The sequence below is a fragment of the Ranitomeya variabilis genome, chromosome 1, assembly GCF_051348905.1.
Source record: "Ranitomeya variabilis isolate aRanVar5 chromosome 1, aRanVar5.hap1, whole genome shotgun sequence".
In the NCBI taxonomy this organism is placed as follows: domain Eukaryota; kingdom Metazoa; phylum Chordata; class Amphibia; order Anura; family Dendrobatidae; genus Ranitomeya; species Ranitomeya variabilis.
Genome location: NC_135232.1, coordinates 911,306,073 through 911,329,139, shown reverse-complemented (window position 1 = coordinate 911,329,139; position 23,067 = coordinate 911,306,073). Strand labels below are relative to the sequence as shown.

Here is a 23,067-nt window from a genome sequence, read left to right as displayed (position 1 = left end):
TCCAGTACAAGGCAAAACTTTCGATCATGGCGCACTGACTTTTCCATACCCTGATTTTTTATTGTGTGTGTCAGGTTAGACTTTTTTCACACTAGCAGTAAATTTGTCATGTTCTAGGAAAGCTCCTAACTATAAATAATTACATTTTCTGATAAATATACAGTGTATATATTCTGTTGTTTAAGCGTTTCCTTTATTTTTTGGAGCAGTGTATATATATATACACTCACTGGCCACTTTATTAGGTACACCTGTCCAACTTCTTGTTAACACTTAATTTCTAATCAGCCAATCACATGGCGGCAACTCAGTGCATTTAGGCATGTAGACATGGTCAAGACAATCTCCTGCAGTTCAAACCGAGCATCAGTATGGGGAAGAAAGGTGATTTGAGTGCCTTTGAACGTGGCATGGTTGTTGGTGCCAGAAGGGCTGGTCTGAGTATTTCAGAAACTGCTGATCTACTGGGATTTTCACGCACAACCATCTCTAGGGTTTACAGAGAATGGTCCGAAAAAGAAAAAAAATCCAGTGAGCGGCAGTTCTGTGGGCAGAAATGCCTTGTTGATGCCAGAGGTCAGAGGAGAATGGGCAGACTGGTTCGAGCTGATAGAAAGGCAACAGTGACTCAAATCGCCACCCGTTACAACCAAGGTAGGCCTAAGAGCATCTCTGAATGCACAGTGCGTCGAACTTTGAGGCAGATGGGCTACAGCAGCAGAAGACCACACCGGGTACCACTCCTTTCAGCTAAGAACAGGAAACTGAGGCTACAATTTGTACAAGCTCATCGAAATTGGACAGTAGAAGATTGGAAAAACGTTGCTTGGTCTGATGAGTCTCGATTTCTGCTGCGACATTCGGATGGTAGGGTCAGAATTTGGCGTAAACAACATGAAAGCATGGATCCATCCTGCCTTGTATGGAGCATCTTTGGGATGTGCAGCCGACAAATCTGCGGCAACTGTGTGATGCCATCATGTCAATATGGACCAAAATCTCTGAGGAATGCTTCCAGCACCTTGTTGAATCTATGCCACGAAGAATTGAGGCAGTTCTGAAGGCAAAAGGGGGTCCAACCCGTTACTAGCATGGTGTACCTAATAAAGTGGCCGGTGAGTGTATATATATATATATATATATATATATATATATATATATATATATATATATACAGTATACATACACTGCTCCAGAACATAAAGGGAACGCTTAAACAACAGAAGATAACTCCAAGCAAATCAAACTTCTGTGAAATCAAACTGTCCACTTAGGGAGCAGCATTGTTTGACAATCAATTTCACATGCTGTTGTGCAAATGGAATAGACAACAGATGGAAATTATTGGAAATTATCAAGACACACTCAATAAAGGAGTGGTTCTGCAGGTGGGGACCACAGACCACATCTCAGTACCAATGCATTCTGGCTGATGTTTTGGTCACTTTTGAATGTTGGTTGTGCTTTCACACTCGTGGTAGCATGAGACGGACTCTACAACCCACACAAGTGGCTCAGGTAGTGCAGCTCATCCAGGATGGTACATCAATGCAAGCTGTGGAAAGAAGGTTTGCTGTAGTGTCCAGAGGCTGGAGGTGCTACCAGGAGACAGGCCAGTACACCAGGAGACATGGAGGGTGCTGTAGGAGGGCAACAACCCAGCAGCAGGACCGCTACCTCAGCCTTTGTGCAAGGAGGAACAAGAGGAGCACTGCCAGAACCCTGCAAAATGACCTCCAGCAGGCCATAAATGTGCATGTGTCTGCACAAATGGTTAGAAACTGACTCCATGAGGATGGTCTGAGTGCCCAACATCCACAGATGGGAGTTGTGCTCACAGCCCAACACTGTGCAGGACTCTTGGCATTTGCCACAGAACACCAGGATTGGCAAATTCGCCACTGGCACCCTGTGCTCTTCACATATGAAAGCAGGTTCACACTGAGCACATGTGACAGACGTGACAGAGTCTGGAGACGCCATGGAGAGCGATCTGCTGCCTGCAACATCCTTCAGCATGACTGGTTTGACAGTGTGTCAGTAATGGTGTGTGGTGGCATTTCTTTGGAGGGCCGCACAGCCCTCCATGTGCTCGCCAGAGGTAGCCTGACTGCCATTAGCTACCGAGATGAGATCCTCAGACCCCTTGTGAGACCATATGCTGGTGTGGTTGGCCCTGGGTTCCTCCTAATGCAGCACAATGCCAGACCTCATGTGGCTGGAGTGTGTCAGCAGTTCCTGCAAGATGAAGGCATTGAAGCTATGAATTGGCCTTCCCCAGATCTGAATCCAATTTAACACATCTGGGACATCATATCTCGCACCATCCACCAACATTACATTGCACCACAGACTGTCCAGGAGTTGGCGGATGCTTTAGTACAGGTCTGGGAGGAGATCTCTCAGGAGACCATCCACTTTGATTATGAGCATCATTCCAACTCCAGACCTCCATGGGATATTAGTTGCGATTTAAGTTGATCATTTTTAGGTTTTATTGTTCTTAACACATTCCACTATGTAATGAATAAAGATTCACAACTGGAATATTTCATTAATGAATAAAGATTAACAACTTTAACAACTGGAATATTTAATTTAGTGATATCTAGGATGTGGGATTTAATGTTCCCTTTATTTTGTACAGCTATATATATATATATATATATATAAATATATATATATAAATATATATATATATATATATATATATATATATATATATATATATATATATATATATATATATATACACATATATATATATGCACAGTGCTGTGCAAATTGATTTGGACAAAGCATTATTTAAGCAAAATCGCAAGTTGGTTACCAGTCAGTGATTCAAGCAAGTTTTATATATAATAAATAAATCTTGGTCAACTAGCCAGTGGAGAAAGGTAATCTTCAGAATTAGTATGTGACAGTGCATTATAACATTTAATTGTCCCGGTTAATTTGCACAGCACTATATATATAATTTTATACAGTATGTATTGCTTTCCAATTGCTTTCAAGCTCTTTAGCAAAACTAAGGAGTTAATAATGTCAAACTGACCTCAACATATATGGCTTTGGGTGAGTGGATGATAACTGTCTTTCACTGTTTTGCTGTCAAATACTACCTGTACATTAGATTAAGATTTTTATGACTTATGACTAATCTGTTAGCTGAAATGTCCTCTTACTTTCCAGATTTATCACAAAAATGGCTGCTTTTTTATGGGCTATAACAGTCCTTTCTGATTGGCTGGGCTATACTATGTGATGTGGTAACTGCAAAGCATTATGGGGAAGCCCATCCAACCATACCTGAAGACTAGTTAGCCCTCTTTTGCCAGTGCAGTGTGTTTCAATGTGTAAAATGGTGGCAGCCATTATAGATGATTCCGAAAAATTCAGCACAAATTTTATTTGCAGCAAACCAATTTGATCATCTCTACTGTTAAGACATCTTTTAAGAAGCATAAATCGTGTCCGTTTGGCTTCTTTCCAGCTGGTATAACACTGGAGCCTAGAGTTCAGTGTATACATCATGAACTGTCATGTGCTTTTCACAAAGTATAAATACAATGGATGACATAGCTTTTGGGTGACAGATGCTACTCAGTGGCACCTATTAACTGCTTACAGTACCTCAAAGGTGTCTGCCAGAAAATCCCCCCACTATCCCCCCCACCCCCAAGCAAAAAAACTCACCCAGCAAAAGCATAGTGAACAAAGCCTAAAGGTACCTTCACACGAAACGACTTTACAACGAGAACGACAACGATCCGTGACGTTGCAGCGTCCTGGATAGCGATATCCTTGTGTTTGACACGCAGCAGCGATCTGGATCCTGCTGTGATATCGCTGGTCGTTGAATAAAGTTCAGAACTTTATTTGGTCGTCAGACCGGCGTGTATCGTTAGGTTTGACACCAAAAGCAACGATACCAGCGATGTTTTATGCTGGTAACCAGGGTAAATATCGGGTTACTAAGCGCAGGGCCGCGCTTAGTAACCCGATGTTTACCCTGGTTACCAGCATAAAAGTAAAAAAAACAAACAGTACATACTCACCTGCGCGTCCCCTGCCGTCCACTTCCTGCTCTGACTGAGCGCCGGCCCTAAAGTGAAAGTAAAAGCACAGCGGTGACGTCACCGCTCTGCTGTTAGGGCCGGCGCTCACACAGTACAGGAAGCGGACGCCGGGGGACGCGCAGGTAAGTATGTAGTGTTTGTTATTTTTACTTTTACGCTGGTAACCAGGGTAAACATCGGGTTACTAAGCGTGGCCCTGCGCTTAGCAACCCGATGTTTACCCTGGTTACCCGGGGACCTCGGCATCGTTGGTCGCTGGAGAGCGGTCTGTGTGACAGCTCTCCAGCGACCAAACAGCGACGCTGCAGCGATCGGCATCGTTGTCGCTATCGCTGCAGCGTCGCTTCGTGTGAAGGTACCTTAAGGGAAAATTATTAGCACTCTATTCACAGCATAGAAAATAGATGTGGCTGAAACCATAAAGATTTTCTTAAGTATCAGCACACTATTGTTTCTAGTTTTCACCATGTCAAATTGCTCTGTGACAATATTCTACTAATACTAAGGGTGACCAAGAATATTTTGGTCAATGCAGGACTTTGAATAACTAGAGTTGGACTTCGTCACCAGAGAACATGAGAAATCTCCAGAGGGCAAAGGTTTTAACCTGATAATAGGATTTCCTTAAAGTGAATCTGTCAATAGGGTCATTCCTCCTAAGCCGTCTATATGGACATGCAGGTCAGAGGAAGCTGAATAAATTGATACCTTGATATTTGTTGATGTCTTATTCCAGAGACACGCCCCTTCTTGTACTAAGTACACAAAAAAGAAACAAAACAACAAAATAAAATGAGCCCATTTGAGTCTCTTGTAGATCACCTCAATGTGTGTCAGCAGATGTCCAAATAGATAAGGGCACAGCAGAACCTGGTCTCAAATGTGAAGCCACCCATCTGTGGAAAGCTATATAAACAAAATGGACAAACCAAAAAGGAGACACTCTCCTGTTTGTACAAAGTGCAAAAAAACCTGAAAGTAATCCAAAAAAGGAGTCTAAAATAAGTAAAAATAATAAACAGTAGTAGTACGTTACATAAAAAATAAAATATAGTACTTAGCACTATTATGATCAAAAAATACAAAAAAGAGTGAAAGCCACCCCCCATGATTTTTGTTCTTATCTTGAATTCTATCTGTTAAATAGCCACAATGTGAATACACACCTATCCATTGCACATTTATCAACATAGGCTCTGACTCATTTTTTTTTGTTTTGGTTCACGAGAAGAGGTGCTGGGGATGAAATGGACTTTGGACCGATTGCCATGAAGTACTGATGTATCTGCTAGACAATGACCATGCAAATATTTTTTTTCAATTTATTAACAACTAATAGTTTTTTTAATAATGAACTCAAGGTGGTCTCGATTAAAAAAATATAAAAAACATTCTCACCTACCAGAGCTCCGCAGCACCTTTGTTCTACGGTCTGTGTTTCCCACGTCTCTTGGATTGCTCTTTCAGTTGGGTAGGTGTCAGGTGATTGTTTCTTCCAGTTAGTAGAAGACAGAGACACTTAAGCAAAAATGAAGCTACATTTTAAGATTTGATTTTCTGCTATGAATTTATATAATTTGATACAGTGATAAATGAACTAGGTCTACAACTGTAAGAATGGTAATGAGCATATGGTAAAACTAAAGTTTCATCTACAGCTGACTAAACATGTCGTAGAGACACAACAGGCGGAGAACAGAACCTACGTTATGAACTGTGGAAATGCAAATGAGCATGTCATATTTGTCATTGTATGACTGTTCTAATTACAGAATAATGTGCATATGCTACATGTTTTCTCAGCAGACATGACGGCAGAGGCTTGCAGTTTTGTGTTGCCAGAGACTAAGACATGGTGATGCATGACAACATTGTCATCTATGTTCCAGATTGATGAACTTCCTCTGCTATTGTAAACTGAAGGCGAGGGTTTTGTATTAGTGTAAATTGCTATAGACAGGTTCTGTGTGGTCTGGTGTCTAACTTACAGTCCATACATCATTTCATGGCAGCCTGAAAACAGATAAAACACACTATAAACATATCTTACTTCAAGAGAACACTTATTACCATTATTATTTCAGAAAAAAAAGCTATCATTTAACCCCTTAAGGAAACAGACAATGAACAAACGCAGCAAGTCTGAAATGTTAGTATTTTACAGTTATTACATTTACCATGTGGCATAAATAACATGTTATATTTATCTTACGGGTCAGTAGCAGAGATGATGGAACCTTTAGAAATTTCCAATTTCTCAGTTTCAGTGAATTTTTCCCCAAAATTTGATTCTCAAATTTCTCGACTATTTTTTTTATAGCAAATCCAAATGCTTTAAGAAGCCATGTATAGTATTCTGCAGTTCCCCAAAACTGTATCCAATCTACTTTATCCAATCTTGCTTATTTCTTTATCAAGAGAGAGGGACGGAGAGAGAGAAGGTGAGGTTGAGAAACGGAGAGAAGGATCCTGACTCTATACACTAAATATCCCAATGGGGTGAATTCTAAAAATGATTTAATCTATGTATATTAAGACCACTTTTTTATTCCAGGCTCCTGTTTTCTGACATTGTCATATTTTCTAAACTAAGCCTCAACAATATTGTTAATCAAACGTGCGAGCTTGTAAGGTGCATTGTTATGAATGATTAGGCATACGTAGAACTATCTTACAGACATATTCACACTGCACTTTGAGACCTTACTCCAGTGTTCCCCAACTCCGGTCCTCAAGAGCCACCAACAGGTCATGCTTTCTGGATTTCCTTAGTATTGCCCAGGTGATGGAATTATTGCCTGTGCAGGTGATGCAGTCAACACAGTGCAATACCAAGGAAATACTAAAAACATGACCTGTTGGTGGCTCTTGAGGACTGGACCGAGCACTGCCTTACTCCATTCTAATGTTTTCTAACAGTGCCATATTTAAAAGATTAGGCTACTACATACCGTATTTTTCCGACCATAAGACACACTTTTTTTCCTCCAAATTTGGGAGGAAAGTGTGGGTGCGTCTTATGGTAGGGATGTAGCATGTGGTGAGGGGGCAGCAGTGAGTGGGATCGCACTGTTATCCCACTTCAGGATGTCCCCGCTGCCCGGAATCAGCGCTGGGAAAACCATGTGGTCCCGATGATTAAGTGCAGTGAATATTCTTTAGCTATTCCCCGCCCACCGATCAGCTGAGCGGTGAGCCGGGAGCAGCAAATGAATACTGCACTTAAGCAGGGACACGCATGGCTTCCTCAGCGCTGATTGCTGCAGCAGCTAGGGAGATTTGTGTGTCCTGGGGAGGAGGCAGCAGCAGCAGGGGCCAGAGCGGAGAGGAGATCGCTGCGTACCTGCCTGCCATGCCTGGATGCCGAGTGCTGTGCACAAACAGGACCTGTGTGATGTCGGGAGTGGGCGGGCTGGAGCATGACATGGCAGCTCAGAGCCCTCCCTCTTCTTGACATCATCACAGGTCCTTCAGGCTCTCCACTAGAATCTGCAGGCTTCCTCAAAACCTGTGCTGTGGAGAGGCAACAAGAGGGAGGCCTCTGTGTGCAGTCATGGGATGCTTTTACCTCACCACAGTGGCTGGCAGGCTGCCACAATTAAGAGGTTAGTCTTTACAAAACACAATAAAGCACTCTGCCACTCCTGTGGTGAACTATAACTCCCAGCATGTCATAGGATCTGCAGGACATGCTTGGAGTTATAGTTCTCCCATGGGATTTTAAAGCAGCCCTCCAGTGCTATTTTGCAGTGCTGGAGTGGAGCTTTCAATATAAGCCCTGTGCCCCCATTCTTATACTCACCCTCCAGCATCTTCATATAATACTTCACAGACACCACACAGGTCCTGCAGCTTCCAACATAATAACATACTATTATATGTAATAACACCACATATAATAGTATGTTATTTATGTTATTAAATATTTTACCACATTTTTTTGCTGCAAATATTTTTTTTCCCTATTTTCCACCTCTAAAACCTGGGTGCGCCTTATAGTCCGGTGCGTCTTATAGTCCGAAAAATACGGTATATGTCAACTAAAGATACGAGTTTGTATTGTGGAGCTGCATCTATTATGAAGGATTAGTTATATTGCAAACTATCCTACAGGCATGTTCACACTACACATTGAGACTTCATTCCAGTCTTCTGTTTTTGACACTACCATTTTTCCAGACTAGGCTATTACAAAAACATCAATTAAATGGGTGAGTTTGTAATGCAGAGCTGTATTCACTATGGCTGATCAGACATAATGTGAATCACCATACAGGCATGTTCACACTACACATTGAGACCTTATTCCAACCTCCGGTTTCCTGACATTGCCATATTTTCCAGATTAGGTTACTATAAAAATGTTAATGAAATGTGTGATCCCCCAGGAAGAAGCGATTAGTGAAACGCTCATCGGGGTCTCTTTCTCCCTACAATCCTCACCCTGCAGGTAAAACAACACGATGTTACCGCTCATTTAGCACTTGGCACTTGCAATATGGCACTAGTCACACTCTGTTTTTGTGGGGTATTTACTCTTAGTCTTTGATATTTGGACAAGTTTACTCATTAATTATGCATTTGCACTTTAGCTTGTATGCTATCATTTTCTGAAGTTGAATTATTTCAACCCCCTAGCCTGTTGTTGTATCTATATACATCCACACCACTGGACATTTGTACTTACTTGAGACTTATTGGTCCCTATGATCTTCAGTGTGGGTGTTGCTATTACTTTTTGTGGAATGTTTGGAGTTCAATCTGCCTTGTTCAATTTCCCTACTTATATTAATGATTATTGATTTTACTAATTATGAATAAACTTTGTTTAGTGTTACTTTTGGTCTTGTACTTCCCTCTTCTTTGGGCTATCTTACTTTAGGAAGTGTACCGAGTTATTCTGCTCTTTTGGTCTTTAATTTTGGGTATTTTATTTTTATATTGTATACTATCCTACAGGCATGTTCACACTACACATTGAGACTTTATTCCAGCCTCCTGTTTCCAGACATTGCCATATTTTCCAGATTAGGTTGCTATAAAAATATTAATGAAATGTGTGAGCTATTCAGGTGGAGCTCCATTGATTTTGAATAATTAGTTATACTGAGAGCTTTTTTACAGGTATGTTCACACCATATATTTATTTTACTCTTTTGTTTTCCAGACTAGGCTACTATAAAAATGTCAATCAAATATGTGAGCCTGTAACGTGAAGGATTGGTTATACAGCAAAGTATCCCACAAGCATATTCACACTACACATCAAGATCTTATTTCAGGCTCCTGTTTTCTGACATCGCCATATTTTCCAGATTAGGCTACTATAAACATGTCAAACTTGTGTGCAAGCATTCTGTGAGAAGCTGCATTTATTATGAATTATTAGCCATTCTGTCAGCTATCTTACAGGTATTCTCACAATACACATTGAGATCTTATTCCAGCCTCCTGTTTTCTGACATCGCCATATGTTTTCATACAGGGCTACATGTGTGCTTTTTGCAATGTGGAGCTCCATCTTTTAAAAGGAACCTGTCACCAGATTAGGCTGACACGAGTTAAGGAAATCGCCTTTCAGGGCTGATATACAGCATTCTATAATGCTTAAACCCATACGAAAAATACACTAAGGGATCCAGATAATAAAAACAATACATTTATTGAATACATAATTAGTAAAATATCATGAGTAATAACAACTACGGGCAGGGCCGGACTGAGCATCGGGCACTTCGGGCAAATGCCAGAAGGGCCGATGCGTGTAGTGGGCCGCTCAATCGGCGCATGCTGGCTGAGTGGCAAGTACCAGCATCAGAGAACAGTGGCAGAGAACAGCAACATGCGAGCTGAAAGGTAATAACTGCTTCCCTAGCTCTCACTGGAAGCACACAGTCAGCGCAGTCACATTATCTCCTGCTCTGATCTCTCTGCTTTCATTCCCGGCAGAGAAGGAGAGCCCGGGGGAGGTTCCGGGACAGAGCTGCTGTGAGCGGGAGAACCTGAAGAGCTGCGCATGGATATCAGCCTGCTCTGCACCACAGAAGTGTGTGTGTAGTCTGTGAGTGTGTAAAACATGAGTGTATGGTATCTGTAGTGTGTGTGTAATGTGTGTGCGGTATCTGCAGTGTAATGCTTGTGTGTGCAGTATCTGTAGTGTGTGTGTGGTATCTGTAGTGTGTGTGAGTTATCTGTAGTGTGTTAGTGTGTAATGTGTGTGTGGTATCTGTAGTGTGTGTGCAGTATCTAGTCTGTGTGAGTGTGTAATGTGTGTGCGGTATCTGTAGTGTGTGTGTGTGTGGTATCTGTAGTGTGTGTGCGGTATCTAGTGTGTGTGAGTGTGTAATGTGTGTGCGGTATCTGTAGTATAATACTTGTGTGTGCAGTATATGTAGTGTGTGTGTGTAATGTGTGTGGTATCTGTAGTGTGTGTGAGTTATCTGTAGTGTGTAATGTGTGTGTGGTATCTGTAGTGTGTGTGCGGTATCTAGTGTGTATGAGTGTGTAATGTGTGTGCGGTATCTGTAGTATAATACTTGTGTGTGCAGTATCTGTAGTGTGTGTGTGCAGTATCTGTAGTGTGTGTGTGTAATGTGTGTGGTATCTGTAGTGTGTGTGAGTTATCTGTAGTGTGCTAGTGTGTAATGTGTGTGTGGTATCTGTAGTGTGTGTGCGGTATCTAGTGTGTGTGTGTGTAATGTGTATGCGGTATCTGTAGTGTAATACTTGTGTGTGTGGTATCTGTAGTGTGTGTGTGTGTAATGTGTGTGCGTTATCTGTAGTGTGTGTAATGTGTGTGCGGTATCTGTAGTGTAATACTTGTGTGCGGTATCTGTAGTGTGTGTGTAATGTGTGTGGTATCTGTAGTGTTTGCGTGTGTGTAATACTTGTGTGTGTGTGTATAATACTTGCGTGTGTGTGTAATAATGAGTAATGGGTACGTAATGAGCCTGTGTTGTCCACCATGTGTGCTGTGTACATGTATGATGTGTGTGACTATATGATGTGTATGTAATGAGCCTGTGTTGTCCACCATGTGTGCTGTGTACATGTATGATGTGTGTAACTATATGATGTGTATGTAATGAGCCTGTGTTGTCCACCATGTGTGCTGTGTACATGTATGTGTGTGTCTGTGTGACTATTTGATGTGTATATAATGAGGTTGTGTTGTCCAGCATGTGTGTGGTGTACATCATATATGAAGTGTATGTAATTCATTGTATGTGGGCTGGTGAATTTTTTTTGTGCCAGGGCTGCTTTTTGGTCCCAGTCCGGCCCTGACTACGGGATTCAAAGATGGAAACAACTACTAAATGGGACCACAGGTCAAAGGCAAATAACCATAACAATTGTATCAGCACCCTGCCAAATTAATTCCTAATACATTTTAACCATGTATGTGTTGATAAAATGAAATACACAAGTTTACTGGCAAGTAGTATCAATATGTGGAGGTTAGGAAGGGGAATAAAGCCATATATCCCAAAGTGTTTACCTAAGACCTGCGGTGCCACTGCCCCAAAGCGCGTTTCCGCTTGTGTGCCTTCTTCCTGGGGAGTCCCAGGACAAATTCTTGTCATTGTTAGCCTTCTCTGACTGATGCAGTCATCTGCAATACTCATTGTGGTAATTTACTTTTTTTTAATTTTGTAATTGAGTTGAGATTTGTTTGAATTTGCTGGTAACTACATGAGTGTTTGTTTTTTGTGGGGCATGCTGTATTTTTGAGGAACATAGTAACTGATGAATTAATGCGTTTGCACCTGTTTTCTGTCGAATTTTTTGGTATTTTGTGCCTTTTTTTGTTTGCACCATATTCATTTTTCCATTTTTACAAGATATATTTTTATGCATCAGTTTTATTCATTCGCCATTGTGAGCGCAGTTTAGGATTAGGATTTTGAGAAGTTTTCACCTGATTCATCATTTACAATTTTTGAAAAAGTTGAAAAAAATTTCACAATTGTACTTCAGTCCTCTGGAGTGATTCTATATGTACATCTAAAATTTTGGTGCAAATTTTGTGATATTTTAGCCAAACGTACAACTTTTTGCAATAAAAAGTCACAAAAACGTTAGAACCTCGAATGCCATTTTGATGAATATTGTGCAAATAAGCATCTGTGATTACTACATTAACGTAAAAAAATACAAAGGACAAATGCAATTTGATTCATTGCAAATCTGATTTGAGTAATTTTTTTAAAATTCACAAGTCCCAGGAGGCTGTGCACAAAGGCAGTTTTTTTTCCATTCAGAAAGAAACGGAATGAAATTGATAATTTTTTAAATCTAATTTTAATTAATTTCATGGACATATGATCATTTTTTACAAACACTGCGGCATTCGTTTTTTGTGTATCCAATACATGTGTTTTTGATGAGTTTTTGCTATGGAAATAAATGTAAAGAATGTAACATTAAAGATTTACAAAACATTTGAACCACCCCCACAAAACTCTCGCACCTTCATTAAGTGCAATATAGGGTGTGTCATTATGGCTGGACCAATCATGTTTAGAGTTCCTTTCCCTTACATCCAGGGCAGTATTTGCCACTAGGCACTCGAGGGCACGTGCCTAGGGCGGCGACATTGCGGGGGCGGAACCTGAGCAAGGTGAACGACCGCCCCGCCCCCGCCCGCCTCCGAGTCCCACCCACCCTCCTTGAAGACGATACTCACCCTGCTCCAGCGATGCCTGCTCTCAGCGTCTGTAGCGCGTTCTGAGTGAGTGGTCATGTGGTACCGCTGATTAAGGTCATCAATATGCGCATATTCATGACCTTAATCAGCGGTACCACATGACCGCTCACTCAGGAAGAAGGCGCTGCGGCGGGACAGAGCCAGAGGGAGGATGTCGGCGCAGCTGCGCGGTGTGTGGGACAGCTGACAGGTGAGTATGAGGGATGGGGTACGGGGGGCGGGGGGATGAAGGAGGAAGGTAAGCCGCCCAAGCCATGCAAGATGGGAGAAGGAGCGGGGGAGGGGGTGGAGAGATGAGCCATGCATACCGGGGAGTATGAGCCATCGGCCATGCATATGGGGGGGGGAATTATGAGCCATGCATACAGGGGAATATGAGCCATCAGCCATTCATAAAGCTGGGGAATTATGAGCCATCAGCCATGCATACGGGGGGGAATTATGAGCCATGCATACAGGAGAATATGAGCCATCAGCCATGCATACAGGGGGGGAATTATGAGCCATCAGTCATGCATATGGGGGGTGGGGAATTATGAGCCATGCATACAGGGGAATATGAGCCATCAGCCATGCATATGGTGGGGGGGAATTATGAGCCATGCATACAGGGGAATATGAGCCATCAGCCATGCATACAGGGGGGGGGGATTATGAGCCATCAGCCATGCATATGGGGGGGGAATTGTGAGCCATGCATATGGGGGAATATGAGCCATCAGCCATACATACAGGGGGGAATTATGAGCCATGCATACAGGGGGGGGTGGAGAGATGAGCCATGCATACAGGGGGGGTGGAGAGATGAGCCATGCATACAGGGGGGTGAATATAAGCCATGCATACGGGGGGAGTATGAGCCATGCATGCAGGGGGGGAGTATGAGCCATGCATACAGGGGGGGAGTATGAGCCATGCATACAGGGGGGGAATATGAGCCATGCATACAGGGGGGAACATGAGCCATGCATACACGAGGGGGGGTAATTATACAGTATGGAGAACTGTGTGTGGCCATTATACAGTATGGAGCATCATGTGTGGCCATTATACAGTATTGAGCATCACGTGTGGCCGATATACAGTATTGAGCATCATGTGTGGCCGTTATACAGTATTGAGCATCACGTGTGGCCGTTATACAGTATTGAGCATCATGTGTGGCCGTTATACAGTATTGAGCATCATGTGTGGCCATTATACAGTATTGAGCATCATGTGTGGCCGTTATACAGTATGGAGCATCATGTGTGGCCATTATACAGTATTGAGCATCATGTGTGGCCATTATACAGTATGGAGCATCATGTGTGGCCAATGGCCATTATACAGTATGGAGCATCACGTGTGGCCATTATACAGTATTGAGCATCATGTGTGGCCATTATACAGTATAGAGCATCATGTGTAGTCATTATACAGTATGGAGCATCATGTGTGGCCATTATACAGTATGGAGCACTGTGGCCATATTGTTTCGTTTATAATTTTTGTATATAAAATAGTGTGATCAGCAGTGCTAAATGGCTGTGGTTAGGATGTGGATATGGGTGTGACTAGTTGTGAAATGGGTGTGGTCAGAGGCGTGGCCTAAGATTTGCACACTTTATACCTCCTTCCCTTCTTCAAAAGTTGGGAGGTATGGTACCGCATTTACCAGATCATGGCAAGTGCCGCAAATCCCATAAGGAAGGAATGAGGCCGAACACAGTGTTGCTGTAAGTGATCCGTTACGCGGCACATGCAGAAAAACTGACGGATCTGCTGCAAAAGGCGACTTTCACATCAGCAATTCTTGCTAAAGTCACTGCCGATAGTGTCATACTCACCAAAGGGGGAGGCAGCACTAAAAGTGCCTAGGGCAGCAGAAACCCTAAATACAGCCCTGCTTACATCCAACTGTAACTACATCAGTTTGGGCGGCATACCTTGTCTTCCAAGTGCTCTGGTTCCTGGAGCTTCTTTCTTCCCTACATCCCTTATGTTAATAGTTTATTATTTCTCTTACTTTTTGTTTCTGCTTATTGTTATTGTATTATTTTTATTTGCCGAAGTCACTGCAATGATCAGTTAAGAATTTTTTTGTGGTTTCTATGCTGTAATGCTCTTTTGTGACAATGAAACATGCCTTCTTTCATTAAAAAATTACATGTAATTCGTATTGCCATGTCTAGAGATTACCAAAACAATAAGATGACTTTTAGGATTAAGAAGCCTTGTCTGTGCATGAGGAATAACACTATTTCTGGCCATTATATAACTCGTATCATGCATTTTCACCAGTTTTCTTCTTTTCAGAATCCATATCTAATTTTATTTGTCCCTGACTTAGGAGGTGAAGACTAATTGCGTAAATGTTTTCCATACACTACAGGAAAAATACAATACAGAAAAGAGGAGATCCTTCTCTAATTCTCTGCAGAATACCATCAGAGGCAGCAGTGGCATGGAGGACATTATCTAACAGTGTTGAACATTGCAGCTGGAAATCCAGGTCTGGAGAGAGATAAAACACTTCTATATGTGTCTCTCTTGTCTTAATAGCAATAATAATAATAATCTTTATTTTTATATAGCACTGACATATTCCGCAGCGCTTTACAGTTTGCACACATTACCATTTCTGTTCCCGATGGGGTTCACAATCTAGAATCCCTATCAGTATGTCTTGGAATGTGGGAGGATCGGGAGGAAACCCACGCAAACACGGGGAGAACATACAAACTCCTTGCAGATGTGGTCCTTTGTCTTCTTCACTTTCATCAGTTGCTTTAGTTGCTGCCATCTTACCACCTCATAAGTTATTCTCAGATCTGCATGTAACCTGATCGCTCAGTGAGCTGAAGTTCTTACTAGCCTCACAACGTGGATTTTTTCAGCAGCATGTTAAAGACAATGATGAGTTTAGCGTGAAGAGGGGATGAAAAAAGTGTATGTCACAAGAAGAGAAAGAGGATTTTTTCTAATAAAATGTTCTTTTTTAATGTCAGGTTTGTCAACAGTGACTATTTTAAATTCTCATTCAACTTGCACAGTAAACACCATAAAAAAATGTTTTTAGTTCCCAGGTTTCCATACTATTTTGTACATGCATTTAAATGATAAAAATGAAAGCTACAGCCAAAAAAAAGCATAACTCGGAATATAGTGGCCAACAAATAAATGATTTATTATGAGTTTGGTGTGTCGACGTAATCATATTGACTCAGAGAATAAAGCTAGTGTGTCAATTATACTAGTGATGATGAATGCATCTGCGGAGATTCAAATTTATCAATTTTACAAGAATAATTGATTTTCAACAATGTTATTCTCAGCTAATTGAACATTCCAGATTATGTTCTATGGTCTCTCCAAACTCCTAAGTGTAGTATATGTAAGATATAAAAATAAGGAATACTGCCTTCACCGATCACCCGTCCTTCTGTCCATACTGTCCAGTCTTTGGTGCCTATTCTTTTCTTCTTCCCTTGTCATGCGCATTTTCTTTTGCCTTTTTCACTCCAGGCCATGGATTACAACACAACAAAGCTTCAGACAGACTTCCTTGTGCACCATGTTGTAACTCAGGTGATATCGCGAAGTGGCGCCAATACCTTTTCAGGCCAGAAGACCTAGCCTGAATGAAGATTAAAAAGAGAATGTGCAAGACGTTAGATGGTGAACAGAAGAGGCGCCAACGACCAGACGGCAATCTGCAGAGGCTGCAGGACAGCAGAATGTTGAACTCAGTAGTAAAACCTTTTTTTTCTTTATTTCAAGTGTATTCATTGGTTTTAACAGAACAGAAAAAGAGTAAAATAGGGCGGGAGGGGTAACTTGGGGTGATGGGGGGGTAAAATGAGAGAAATTAACCCCTTAAGCCCCAAGGGTTGTTTGCATGTTAATGACCGGGCCAATTTTTACAATTCTGACTACTGTCCCTTTATGAGGTTATAACTTTGGGACGCTTCAATTGATCCTGATGATTTTGACAATGTTTTCTCATGACTAGTGTTGAGCGATACCGTCCGATACTTGAAAGTATCGGTATCGGAAAGTATCGGCCGATACCGGCAAAGTATCGGATCTAATCCGATACCGATACCCGATACCAATACAAGTCAATGGGACTCAAGTATCGGACGGTATCCCTGATGGTTCCCAGGGTCTGAAGGAGAGGAAACTCTCCTTCAGGCCCTGGGATCCATATTAATGTGTAAAAGAAAGAATTAAAATAAAAAATATTGCTATACTCACTTCTCCGACGCAGCCTGGACCTCACCGAGGGAACCGGCAGCGTTCTTTGCTTAAAATGCGCGCGTTTACTTCCTTCCGTGACGTCACGGCTTGTGATTGGTCGCGTGCCGCCCATGTGGCCGCGACGCGACCAATCACAGCAAGCCGTGACGTAATTTTCAGGTCCTGAATGCAGAATTAGGCATTGCTGTGATTGGTCACGTCGCGGTCACATGGGCGGCATGCAACCAATCACAAGCCGTGACGTAATTTTAAAATGCGCGCGTTTCCTGCCTCCCATGACGTCACGGCTTGTGATTGGTCGCGTCGCCCATCTGACCGCGACGCGACCAATCACAAGCCGGAACGTAATTTTAAAATCCTGAATGCCTAGAATTAGGCATTCAGGACCTGAAAATTACGTCACGGCTTGCTGTGATTGGTCGCGTCGCGTCCACATGGGCGGCACGCGACCAATCACAAGCCGTGACGTCACAGAAGGAAGTAAACGCGCGCATTTTAAGCAAAGAACGCTGCCGGTTCCCTCGGTGAGGTCCAGGCTGCGTCGGAGAGGTGAGTATAGCAATATTTTTTATTTTAATTCTTTCTTTTACACATTAATGTTGTTTCGATACCGATACCCGATACCACAAAAGTATCGGATCTCGGTATCGGAATTCCGATACCCGCAAGTATCGGCCGATACCCGATACTTGCGGTATCGGAATGCTCAACACTACTCGTACATATTGTACTTCATGTTGTTCGTAAAATTTCTTTGATATTACCTGTGTTTATTTGTGAAAAAAACTGAAATTTGGCAAAAATTTTGAACACTTCGTAATTTTCCAACTTTGAATTTTTATTCCCTTAAATCACCGAGAAATGTCACAAAAAATAATAAGTAACATTTAACTCAGCACAATTTTGGAACCAATTTTTTTTTTGTTAGGGAGTTTTAAGGGTTAAAAGTTGACCAGCAATTTCTCATTTTTTTTAGGGACCACATCACATTTGAAGTAAATTTGAGGGGTCTATATGATAGAAAATAACCAAGTGTGACACCATTCTAAAAACTGCACCCCTGAAGGTGCTCAAAACCACATTCAAGAAGTTTATTAACCCTTCAGGTGTTTCACAGGAATTTTTGGAATGAACATTTGAACAAAAAAAATGAACATTTTACTTTTTTTCACAAAAAAATTTACTTCAGCTCCAATTTGTTTTATTTTACCAAGAGTTACAGGAGAAAATGGACCCCAAAAGTTGTTGTACAATTTGTCTTCAGTACTCCGATACCCCATATGTGGGTGTATACCACTGTTTGGGCGCATGGCAAAGCTCGGGAGGGAAGGAGCGCCGTTTGACTTTGGAATGCAAAATTGACTGGAATTGAGATGGGACGCCATGTTGCGTTTGGAGAGCCTCTGATGTGCCTAAACATTTAAACCCCCCACAAGTGACACCATTTTGGAAAGTAGACCCCTAAGGAACATATCTAGATGTGTGGTGAGCACTTTGACCTCAAGTGCTTCACAGAAGTTTATAATGCAGAGCCGTAAAAATAAAAAAAAATATTTTTTCACAAAAATGATCTTTTCGCCTCCAATTTTTTATTTTCCCAAGGGTAAGAGAAGAAATTGGGCCCCAAGAGTTGTTGGGCAATTTGTCCTGAGTACGCCGATACCTCCATGTTGCGTTTGGAGAGCCCCTGATGTGCCTAAACATTGAAACCCCCCACAAGTGACACTATTTTGGAAAGTAGACCCCCTAAGGAACTTATATAGATGTGATGTGAGAGCTTTGAACCCCCAAGTGTTTCACTACAGTTAACGCAGAGCCGTGAAAATAAAAATTCTTTTTTTTCACAAAAATTATTTTTTAGCCCCCAGTTTTGTATTTTCACAAGGGTAACAGTAGAAATTGGACCCCAAAAGTTGTTGTCCAATTTGTCTTGAGTATGCTGATACCCCATATGTTGGGTAAACCCCTGTTTGGGTACACGGGAGAGCTCGGAAGGGAAGGAGCACTGTTTTACTTTTTCAACACAGAATTGGCTGGATTTGAAATCAGACGCCATGTCGTGTTTGGAGAGCCCCTGATGTGCCTAAACACTGGAAACCCCCAATTCTAACTGAAACCCTAACCCAAACGCACCCCTAACCTTAATCCCAACTCTATCCATAACCCTAAAAAACATCCCTAACCCGAACATGCCCCTAACCCTAATGCCAACTTTTATTGTTTTTTTTTAATTTAGATAAAGAAATGTATTTTTTTTTTTACACGTGAATATTTTTTTTTAACTTTATAACATTGTCCCAGGGGGGACATCATACTATAGTGTCGGATTGCTGATCTGATACTTTGCAGTGCACTGTGTCAGATCAGCGTTCTGACAGGCAGGGCTGCAGGCTTACCACCGCTTGCTCTGAGCAGGTGCTGGTAAGCCACCTCCCTGCAGGAACCAGAAGTAGCCCCTCGGCCATTTTGGATCTGGGGCCTGCAGGGAGAAGGAGGTAGGAGACCATCGGAGCAACGCGATCACATCGCGTTGCTCTGAGGGTCTCAGGGAAGCCCGCAGGGTGCCCCCTCCCTGCGTGATACTTCCCTATGCTGCCGGAATGCTGCGATCAACTTTGATCGCAGTGTTTTGGGGGCTAATGTGCCAGGAGCGGTCCGTGGAGAGGAGATGGAGTCATGTCTGTTGAGGAGGATTTGAAAGAGATGTAGAAGTCAGATGGTGGTGGAGCCAAGCTGTGGAGGCTTCACCACTTTTTCTCGTTGTGCTGATGCTTCACTGTTACTGAAAACAATCACCTACTGGGCTGTAAAAGACATGTACTTTCCCTGTCCGCTGTTACTGTTACATGAATCTATTGTGCAGTGTACTTTGAAGCTCAAAAACAAGTCAAGACATTGGCCCACATTCTTCTGCACATGAAAGAAAAATTACATACAACACAATTTGACATCTAAACAATTCGCTAAATTTTAACATCAACAGAAAATAAATTAGTAACGTACATATATTATAGCAAAAAAGCAAATATTCTTTAAAATTTGGTTTTATTGCTTTTTTTGCTAAATAAATGAAAAATGTAAATTAGATTGCTTGAACTTATGCCCTTTCAAAACGAATGTTTTATAGAAAAATTTATACTAAAGATAATTTATGATAGAAATAATGGTAGGGCAATAACGAACAATAAAAAATGGCACAAAAAATACTGTTCAATAAAGATGTACCGAAAAGCTGTATATTTTCCATTTGTGATAGATGTAATTCACAATTTTTGTCAGTAGATGCTGCTGCAGCATCAAATCTGAATACTAGCGGCTTTGGCACATCTACTATGCAATGTAATACAATGAGTGTTCTCTCTCGTAGGAAGGACCTCTCCTGTCCACAAAAATTACTTTTACTCATCTACTGTAATACTTTCATTTCTATGGTAGTCGAGGGTGCTCTCTTTTCTTATGCTTACAGCTTCAGTAATTGATTTCCAACTGTCATCCTTGAAATGATAGGAAAACAAATGTGTTAAACTGCAGCAAAGAAGATGGAAAAATGCCTGGGGAGTAGGTTAATGCTTCTGAAAGGAAGAACTGATAGTGACAAACTGAAGTCTCTTTATCTTAGAAAAAAGCTAATAAAATCATCACATGTGGCAAAGAAAACATGGATGAGGTGCTGGTGTCTGCTGTGCAGGCGCTGTCGGCCTCGGTGTGCTCCACATCACCCTGCACTGTCTGAGCTCCCCGCTCTGCGGATGACATGACCAGGTGTTTGTGGAGCTCAGCTCTCATCAGAGATATCAAACAGATATGGAGTTTATTCACTTAAGAAGTCGGGGTATGTATATTAACCGCAGGAGTCAAGCTGAACTCAGTTTTCAACATGGGTGGTACATGGCACGCTTAGATTATACAGTATGTGGCCTTTCAGGAACTATGAAAATTTAAAAAACTGCAATAAGGAGAGTTTCTAAGAAAGACATTAGTTCTTCATCACAGTTGTTTTTAGTTTTCCCTTACTTTAACATTATGGTTATAGTTTTCAAACTTTTAAAAAATTATTGGACCCTTCAATATACAGTGTCCGATAGACTACTGAAAAAAGTAGAGAAGTATTCCATTTTTCTGGATTATGCTAGTAAAGACCCTCAGTTTTTAGGCAGGCTAGACAAACCCAGAACTCTACTGTCATCATTGAACCCCCAAGAAAGAGCAGCTGTCCGCCGTAGCTTGTACCGTAACCCTATCCCGACCTGGCGCTTTTGTTTTCTTCCTCCCCTTCTTCCAAAAGCCAAGACTTTTTATGAGGGCTTATTTTAAGTGAGAAGAGTTATTATTTTAAATGTCAACATAAATTTTACCATGCAATATACTGGAAAATGGGAAAAATGTCAAAGTCGTGCGAAATAAAAAAAAAAAACGTAATTCCACCATTTTTTCTTTCGCTTTGTTTTTACAACATTCACTATTTCGGAAAAATGACCTAGGAATAGGATTCTCTGGGTTAGTATAACTGTGGCATAACTAAATATGCATAGTTTGTTTTTTAATTCAAGTGGCAAAAAAAATCGAAACATTTAAAAAAAAATAAATTGCTTGTCCCTATACTGTATATACTGTATATTGTAAGAGTTGTAATGTCTTCATTTTTCATCATGCTTTCTTGAATCTTGAGTTGACATTTTATTGCTATTCTTATGGGGGCAGACAGATATGACATTTTGATAGCTTCTTATTGCACTTTTATTGTGGTAACTTAAACAGAATTCTGATATTTTTATTTTTTTCTCTGAACAGTGTTACCAATTGGGTTAATTCATTTGACATTTGAATAGATAGGACTTTAAAATATAATTTTATTTCTTTATTTTTAAGGGAAAAACTTTTATATATTTTTTTTTATGAAAAACATTTTATTTACTTTTTACTATTTTTTTATGTCCCCTTAAGGGACTTGGACCAGAAAGTATCCAGTACTATATACTACAATGCTACAATTGCACTGCATAGCTAATGCTATGGTATTGCAATATACAGTAAAAATATGACTACTTATGAATGCAAGCCACAGGCTGGGTTTTTACAGAGTACCATCATGACAGGCACAGGGGTCTTTAGCAGACTCCTGGTTGTCATGGCAATCCATAAGCACCCCACAATTGCATAGTAAGGGGGGCAATTGACAGCAGCTCCACCCGCCATTGTTACAGGTAAATGATGACTGAATAAGCCATCATCTACCAGGAAAAACAGAGACCCGACTGTACCAGTACATCCAATGTCAGTAAGAGGTAAAGAGGACAATTTGGCTGAAAATTTTTTAAGCCACTTTTGGGGTGCGTCTCCATGGGCCGTATTGTCGGTGCTTTGGACAGAGTAGAAACCCCGCTCCGCCCAAAGCGCCGCCCCATTCTGTACGTGCAGTGATTCCGCCTGTGTTCATTGAACACATCCGGAATCGCCGCACCCTATACATGGGACTGTGTTACTTTCCCTGAGTTCTAAAAAGATGCGCCGCATATCCGGAAACGCAGGGCCGCCGGATGCGTGTTCACACGCATAGTGGAGACGGGATTTCATAAAATCCCCTCCACTATGCGGTAACATCTGGACTCTGCAGACTGAACGCTGAGGCTTTATGCAGCGTTCAATCCGCAGCTAATCCGAATGTTATCCGGCCCATAGAAACATACCCTTGCTTTTCACTGTGTTGCATGGTTTGCACTTGTTCACATATAGATTTGGGAGTTCTGCTTGCATGTTCCATTTTATAGGATCCATCAGGATACTGTTTGGTGTGTAACCTTATTTGAATGGAATAAAAACTTCTGCACACTGCACTTTTTCTTTTCTTCTAAAAATGGACACATAACGGAAACCAGACAGACTCCATAATAATTAATGTTGCCCCTCTCCTTCCGTTCACATCAGCTGGCAAAAGAATCTGCATTGGGCATTAAACCTTTTTATCAGTTCCACAAATAGAACAAAATGGAACTCTCAAAAGGACAGAAAAAATAAAAAAGTGTCAAGTCATAAATATGA

At 41.4% G+C, this 23,067-nt stretch overlaps 1 long non-coding RNA gene across 1 annotated transcript in view; it reads left to right on the top strand.

Moving 5' to 3' along the window:
• The window catches only part of LOC143776505 (uncharacterized), a 70,261-nt gene extending 53,887 nt beyond the window's left edge, over window positions 1–16,374 (top strand). The window contains exons 3-4 of the long non-coding RNA XR_013215857.1: window positions 15,161–15,280; window positions 16,294–16,374. This is a non-coding gene — a long non-coding RNA (uncharacterized LOC143776505). The remainder of the gene's footprint in view (window positions 1–15,160; window positions 15,281–16,293) is intronic.
• The last annotated feature ends 6,693 nt before the right edge of the window (window positions 16,375–23,067 follow it).